Here is an 8,030-nt window from a genome sequence, read left to right on the forward strand (position 1 = left end):
TTAGGCGAGTACTGGACTGCAGCTAAGCCCCCGAGTGGAGAGTTGTTCTCCACTCGGTAGGATTTTCAAATACTTAGGCGAGTACTAGACTGCAAGTAAGCCTCCGAGTGGAGAGTTGTTCTCCACTCGGTAGGATTTTCAAATACTTAGGCGAAACGGATTCGCAGCTAAGCCTCCGAGTGGGAGGGTTGCTCTCCACTCGGTAGGATTTTGAAATACTTAGGCGAGTACTAGACTGCAGCTAAGCCTCCGAGTGGGAGGGTTGCTCTCCACTCGGTAGAATTTTCAAATACTTAGGCGCGTACTGGACTGCAGCTAAGCCCCCGAGTGGGAGGGTTGCTCTCCACTCGGTAGGATTTTCAAATACTTAGGCGAAACAGATTCACAGCTAAGCCTCCGAGTGAGAGGTTTGCTCTCCACTCGGTAGGATTTTCAAATACTTAGGCGAAACGGATTCGGAGCTAAGCCTCCGAGTGAGAGGCTTGCTCGTCCCTCGGTAGGATTTTTTTTACAAACTTAGGCGAAACGGATTCGCAGCTAAGCCACCCACTGGGGGATTTCTCACGTAAACAAAAGCAACAACAATCAATGGGAAAAATATAACACTCTTGTCTTTGATAAACAAACTACAGAGGTACTTCTTATTACATCTCATCTGAGTGAGTACTGAAGTATAAAAGGGGCGGAGCAGCTCCTCATTCCAAGCTCGTGGCTCATCGATCTGGCGGTCGACATTGTAAATATGGTACGCTCCATTGTGGAGAACTTTGGTGACGATGAAGGTGCCTTCCCAAGTAGGGGCGAGTTTGTGTGGCTTCTGTTGATCCACTCGGAGGACCAAGTCTCCTTCTTGGAAGGCTCAACTCTTCACGTTTCTGGCATGGAATCAACGCAAGTCCTGCTGAGAGATAGTCGATCGGATCATGGCCATCTCTCTTTCTTCTTCTAGAAGGTCGACTGCATCCTGCCGGGCTTGTTCTGCTTCATCTTCAGAGTAGAGCTCGACTGGGGGCGCATTGTGAAGCAGGTCACTCGGCAGAACCGCTTCAGCTCCATTGACCAGAAAGAATGGAGTTCGCCCTGTCGACCGATTAGGAGTAGTCCTCAATCCCCAAAGAATTGATGGAAGTTCGTCGACCCACGCGCCTAGTGCATGTTTGAGATCATGCATCAACCGGGGTTTCAGTCCTTTGAGAATTAGGCCGTTTGCTCTTTCTGCTTGTCCATTCGACTGGGGATGAGCGACGGAAGCGTAGTCGACTCGCGTGCCTTGAGAAGCGCAAAAGGCTCTGAATTGGGGGGAATCGAAGTTTGACCCATTATCAGTGATGATGCTATGCGGAACTCCATATCTGAATATCAACTCTCTGATGAAGCTGATAGTAGTGGAGGGATCAAGATTCTTGATAGGCTTGGCTTCAATCCACTTAGTGAACTTGTCGACTGCTACCAGTACATGGGTGAAACCGCTCCTGCCAGTTCTCAGTGGTCCAACCATATCCAATCCCCAAACAGCGAAGGGCCAGCCGAGTGGAATGGTCTTCAAGGCTGAGGCGGGTTTGTGTGACATATTGGAATAGAACTGACATCCTTCACACTTGTCAACTATCTCCTTCGCCATTTCATTTGCTTTTGGCCAGTAAAACCCCCCTCGGTATGCTTTAGCCACAATGGTCCGAGAGGACGCATGATGACCATAGGTCCCCGAGTGGATATCATTAAGAATTATCTGACCTTCTTCTAGTGTTATACATTTCTGACTGGCTCCAGTCGCGCTTTCCATGTACAACAGTCCCTTTATCACAGTAAAGGCCTTGGATCGACGGACGATCTATCCAGCCTCTTCTTCATTCTCTGGGAGCTCTTTCCTTAGGATATACGCGATGTACGGCACTGTCCAGTGGGGAGTGATGACCAAAACTTCCATGATCAGGTCGACCATAGCTGGGACCTCAACTTCAGTCGGATCCGTGGCACTTTTTGGCTGCGAGGCTTTTTCGGTGAAAGGATCCTCTTGAACTGATGGTGTATGGATGTGTTCCAAAAACACATTACTAGGAATGGCTCCTCTCTTGGAACCTATTTTTGCCAAATCATCAGCCGCTTGATTTTTCAGTCGGGGTATATGATGAAGCTCTAACCCCTCGAATTTCTTCTCTAGCTTTCTTACTGCATTGCAGTACCCAATCATGGCTGGGCTTCTGACGTCCCACTCCTTCATCACTTGGTTAACCACCAAATCTGAGTAACCATAGACCATGAGGCGACGGACGCCGAGTGAAATGGCCATACGCAACCCATACAAAAGTGCTTCGTATTCTGCTTCATTATTGGAGGAGTCAAAGTGAGCACATATCTGAGCTTATCTCCTTGGGGGGAAACCAACACTACCCCAGCACCGGAACCATTCAACACCTTAGAACCATCAAAGTGTTGGGGAACGTAGTAATTTCAAAAATTTCCTACGTACACGCAAGATCATGGTGATGACATAGCAACGAGAGGGGAGAGTGTTGTCCATGTACCCTCGTAGACCGTAAGCGGAAGCTTTAGCACAACGCGGTTGATGTAGTCGTACGTCTTCACGATGCGACCGATCCAAGCATCGAACGTACGGCACCTCCGTGTTCAGCACACGTTCAGCTCGATGACGTTCCCCGGGCTCCAATCCAGCAAAGCGTCGGGGATGAGTTCCGTCAGCACGACGGCGTGGTGACGATGATGATGTTCTACCGGCGCAGGGCTTCGCCTAAACTCCGCGACGATATAACCGAGGTGGAATATGGTGGAGGGGGGCACCGCACACGGCTAAGGAACGATCCGTAGATCAACTTGTGTGTCATGGGGTGCCCCCCTGCCCCCGTATATAAAGGAGCCAAGGGGGAGGGGGTGGCCGGCCAAGGACGGGCGTGCCAAGGGGAGTCCTACTCCAACCGGGAGTAGGACTCCTTCTTTCCTAGTCCAACTAGGAGAAGGGGGGAAAGGAGGGGAGTGGAGAAGGAAGGGAGAGGGGGGCCGCGCCCCAAACCCCTTGTCCAATTCGGACTGGGCTTGGGAGGGGCGCGCGCCACCTCCTGGCTCCTTCCCACTAAGGCCCGTTAAGGCCCAATACTCCTCCCCGTATTCCCGTAACTCCCCGGTACTCCGAAAAATACCCGAATCACTCGGAAACTTTTCGATGTCCGAATATAGTCGTCCAATATATCGATCTTTACGTCTCGACCATTTCGAGACTCCTCGTCATGTCCGTGATCACATCCGGGACTCCGAACAAACTTCGGTACATCAAAACTTATAAGCTCATAATAAAACTGTCATCGTAACGTTAAGCGTGCGGACCCTACGGGTTCGAGAACTATGTAGACATGACCTAGAACTATTCTCGGTCAATAACCAATAGTGGAACCTGGATGTTCATATTGGTTCCTATATATTCTACGAAGATCTTTATCGGTCAAACCGCATAACAACATACGTTGTTCCCTTTGTCATCGGTATGTTACTTGCCTGAGATTCGATCGTCGGTATGCAATACCTAGTTCAATCTCGTTACCAGCAAGTCTCTTTACTCATTCCGTAATACACCATTTCATAACTAACTCATTAGTTACAATGCTTCCAAGGATTAAGTGATGAGTATTACCGAGATGGCCCAGAGATACCTCTCCGACAATCAGAGTGACAAAACCTAATCTCGAATTATGCCAACTCAACATGTACCTTTGGAGACACCTGTAGAGCACCTTTATAATCACCCAATTACGTTGTGATGTTTGGTAGCACACAAAGTGTTCCTCTGGTAAACGGGAGTTGCACAATCTCATAGTTGTAGGAACTTTGTATAAGTCATGAAGAAAGCAATAGCAACATACTAAACGATCAAGTGCTAAGCTAACGGAATGGGTCAAGTCAATCACAACATTCTCCTAATGATATGATCCCATTAATGAAGTGACAACACATGTCTATGATTAGGAAACATAACCATCTTTGATTAATGAGCTAGTCAAGTAGAGGCATACTAGTGACACTATGTTTGTCTATGTATTCACACATGTATCATGTTTCCGGTTAATACAATTCTAGCATGAATAATAAACATTTATCATGATATAAGGACATGAATAATAACTTTATTATTGCCTCTAGGGCCTATTTCCTTCAGTCTCCCACTTGCACTAGAGTCAATAATCTAGTTCACATCACCATGTGATTCAACACCAATATTCACATCTGTATGTGATTAATACCCATAGTTCACATCGTCATGTGATCAACACCCAAAGGGTTTACTAGAGTCAATAATCTAGTTCACATCGTTATGTGATTAACACCCAAAGAGTACAAAGGTATGATCAAGTTTTGCTCGTGAGAGAAGTTTAGTCAATGGGTCTGTCACATTCAGAGCCGTATGTATTTTGCAAATATTCTATGTCTACAATACTCTGCACGGAGCTACTCTAGCTAATTGCTCCCACTTTCAATATGTATCCAAATTAAGACTTAGAGTCATCTGGATCAGTGCCAAAACTTGTATCGACGTAACCTTTTACGACGAACCTTTTGTCACCTCCATAATTGAGAAACATATCCTTATTCCACTAAGGATAATTTTGACCAATGTCCAGTGATCTACTCCTAGATCACTATTGTACTCCCTTGCCAAACTAGGGCAGAGTATACAATAGGTCTGGTTCACAACATAGCATACTTTATAGAACCTATGACTGAGGCATAGGGAATGATTTTTCATTCTCTTTCTATTTTCTGTCATGGTCGGGTCTTGAGTCTTACTCAACTTCACACCTTGCAACACAGGCAAGAACCCTTTCTTTGCCTGATCCATTTTGAAATTTTTCAAAATTTTATCAAGGTATGTGCTTTGTGAAAGTCCTATTAAGCGTCTTGATCTATCTCTATAAATCTTGATGCCCAATATGTAAGCAGCTTCACCAAGGTCTTTCATTGATAAACTTTTATTCAAGTATCCCTTTATGCTATCCAGAAATTCTATATCATTTCCAATTAATAATATGTCATCTACATATAATATCAGAAATGCTACAGAGCTCCCACTCACTTTCTTGTAAATACATGCTTCTCCAAAAGTCTGTATAAAACCATATGCTCTGATCACACTATCAAAGCGTTTATTCCAACTCCGAGATGCTTGCACCAGTCCATAGATGGATCGCTGGAGCTTGCACACTTTGTTAGCACCTTTTGGATCAACAAAACCTTCTGGTTGCATCATATACAATTCTTCTTCCAGAAATCCATTCAAGAATGCAGTTTTGTCATCCATTTGCCAAATTTCATAATCATAAAATGCGGCAATTGCTAACATGATTTGGACAGACTTAAGCATCGCTACGGGTGAGAAAGTCTCATCATAGTCAACCCCTTGAACTTGTCGAAAACCTTTTGCAACAAGTCGAGCTTTATAGACAGTTACATTACCATCAGCGTCAGTCTTCTTCTTAAAGATCCATTTATTCTCAATGGCTTGCCGATCATCGGGCAAGTCAACCAAAGTCCATACTTTGTTTTCATACATGGATCCCATCTCAGATTTCATGGCCTCTAGCCGTTTTGCGGAATCTAGGCTCATCATCGCTTCCTCATAGTTCGTAGGTTCATCATGGTCTAGCAACATGACTTCCAGAACAGGATTACCGTACCACTCTGGTGCAGATCTTACTCTGGAAGACCTACGAGGTTCGGTAATAACTTGATCTGAAGTTTCATGATCATCATCATTAGCTTCCTCACTAATTAGTGTAGGAATCACTGGAACCGATTTCTGTGATTAACTACTTTCCAATTCGGGAGAAGGTACAATTACCTTATCAAGCTCTACTTTCCTCCCATTCACTTCTTTCGAGAGAAACTCCTTCTCTAGAAAGGATCCATTTTAGCAATGAATAACTTGCCTTTGGATCTGTGATAGAAGGTGTACCCAACAATTCCTTTGGGTATTCTATGAAGATGCACTTCTCCAATTTGGGTTTGAGCTTATCATGATGAAACTTTTTCACATATGCATCGCAGCCTCAAACTTTAAGAAACAACAACTTGGGTTTCTTGCTAGACCACAGTTCATATGGTGTCGTCTCAACGGATTTAGATGGTGCCCTTTTAACGTGAATGCAGCTGTCTCTAATTCATAACCCAAAAACAATAGTGGTAAATGAGTGAGAGACATCATAGATCGCACTATATCCAATAAAGTGCGGTTATGATGTTTGGACACACCATAATGTTGTGGTGTTCCAGGTGGCGTGAGCTGTGAAACTATTCCACATTGTTTTAATTGAAGACCAAAATCGTAACTCAAATATTCGTCTCCGCGATCAGATCGCAGAATCTTTATTTTCTTGTTACGATGATTTTTCCACTTCACTCTGAAATTCTTTGAACTTTTCAACTATTTCAGACTTATGTTTGATCAAGTAGATATACCCATATCTGCTCAAATCATCTTGCGAAGGTCAGAAAATAACGATACTTGCCACGAGCATCAACACTCATTGGATCGCATACATCGGTATGTATTATTTCCAATAAGTCAGTAGCTTGTTCCATTGTTCCGGAGAATGGAGGTTTAGTCATCTTGCACAAAAGGCATGGTTCGCAAGCATCAAATGATTCATAACCAAGTGATTCCGAAAATCCATCTTTATGGAGTTTCTTCATGCGCTTTACACTGATATGACCAAAAACGGCAGTGCCACAAATAATTTGCACTATAATTATTAACTTTGCATCTTTTGGCATCAATATTATGAATATGTGCATCACTATGATCGAGAGCCAACAAACTATTTTCGTTGGGTGTATGACCATTGAAGGTTTTATTCATTTAAATAGAACAACAATTATTCTCTGATTTTAAATGAATAACCGTATTGCAATAAACATGATCAAATCATATTCATGCTCAATGCAAACGCCAAATAACATTTATTTAGGTTTAACACTAATCCCAAAAGTATAGGGAGTGTGCGATGATGATCATATCAATCTTGGAACTACTTCCAACACTCATCGTCACTTCCCCTTCAACTAGTCTTTGTTTATTCTGTAACTCCTGTTTCGAGTTACTAATCTTAGCAACCGAACAAGTATCAAATACTCAGGGGCTACTATAAACACTAGTAAAGCACACATCAATAACCTGTATATCAAATATACCCTTGTTCACTTTGCCATCCTTCTTATCCACCAAATATTCAGGGTATTTCCATTTCCAGTGACCATTTCCTTTGCAGTGTAAGCACTCAGTTTGAGGCTTTGGTTCATCTTTGGGCTTCTTCGTGGGAGTGACAACTTGCTTGTCATTCTAGTTGAAGTTCCCTTTCTTTCCCTTTGCCCTTTTCTTGAAACTAGTGATCTTGTCAACCATCAACACTTGATGCTTTTTCTTGATTTCTACCCTCGTCGATTTCAACATCACGAAGAGCTCGGGAATCGCTTTTGTCATCCCTTGCATACTATAGTTCATCACAAAGTTCTACTAACTTGGTGATGGTGACTAGAGAACTCTATCAATCACTATCTTATCTGGAAGATTAACTCCCACTCGATTCAAGCGATTGTAGTATCCAGACAATCTGAGCACATGCTCACTAGTTGAGCGATTCTCCTCCATCTTTTAGCCATAGAACTTGTTGGAAACTTCATATCTCTCAACTCGGGTATTTGCTTGAAATATTAACTTCAACTCCTGGAACATCTCATATGGTCCATGATGTTCAAAACGTCTTTGAAGTCCCGATTCTAAGTCGTTAAGCATGGTGCACTAAACTATCAAGTAGTCATCATATTGAGCTAGCCAAACGTTCATAACGTCTGCATCTGCTCCTGCAATAGGTCTGTCACCTAGAAGTGCATTAAGGACATAATTCTTCTATGCAGCAATGAGGATAAACCTCAGATCACGGATCCAATCCGCATCATTGCTACTAACATCTTTCAACACGGTTTTCTCTAGGAACATATCAAAATAAACATACGAAAGCAACAACGCG

This window comes from Triticum dicoccoides, chromosome 3B (assembly GCF_002162155.2).
Source record: "Triticum dicoccoides isolate Atlit2015 ecotype Zavitan chromosome 3B, WEW_v2.0, whole genome shotgun sequence".
Classification (NCBI taxonomy): domain Eukaryota; kingdom Viridiplantae; phylum Streptophyta; class Magnoliopsida; order Poales; family Poaceae; genus Triticum; species Triticum dicoccoides.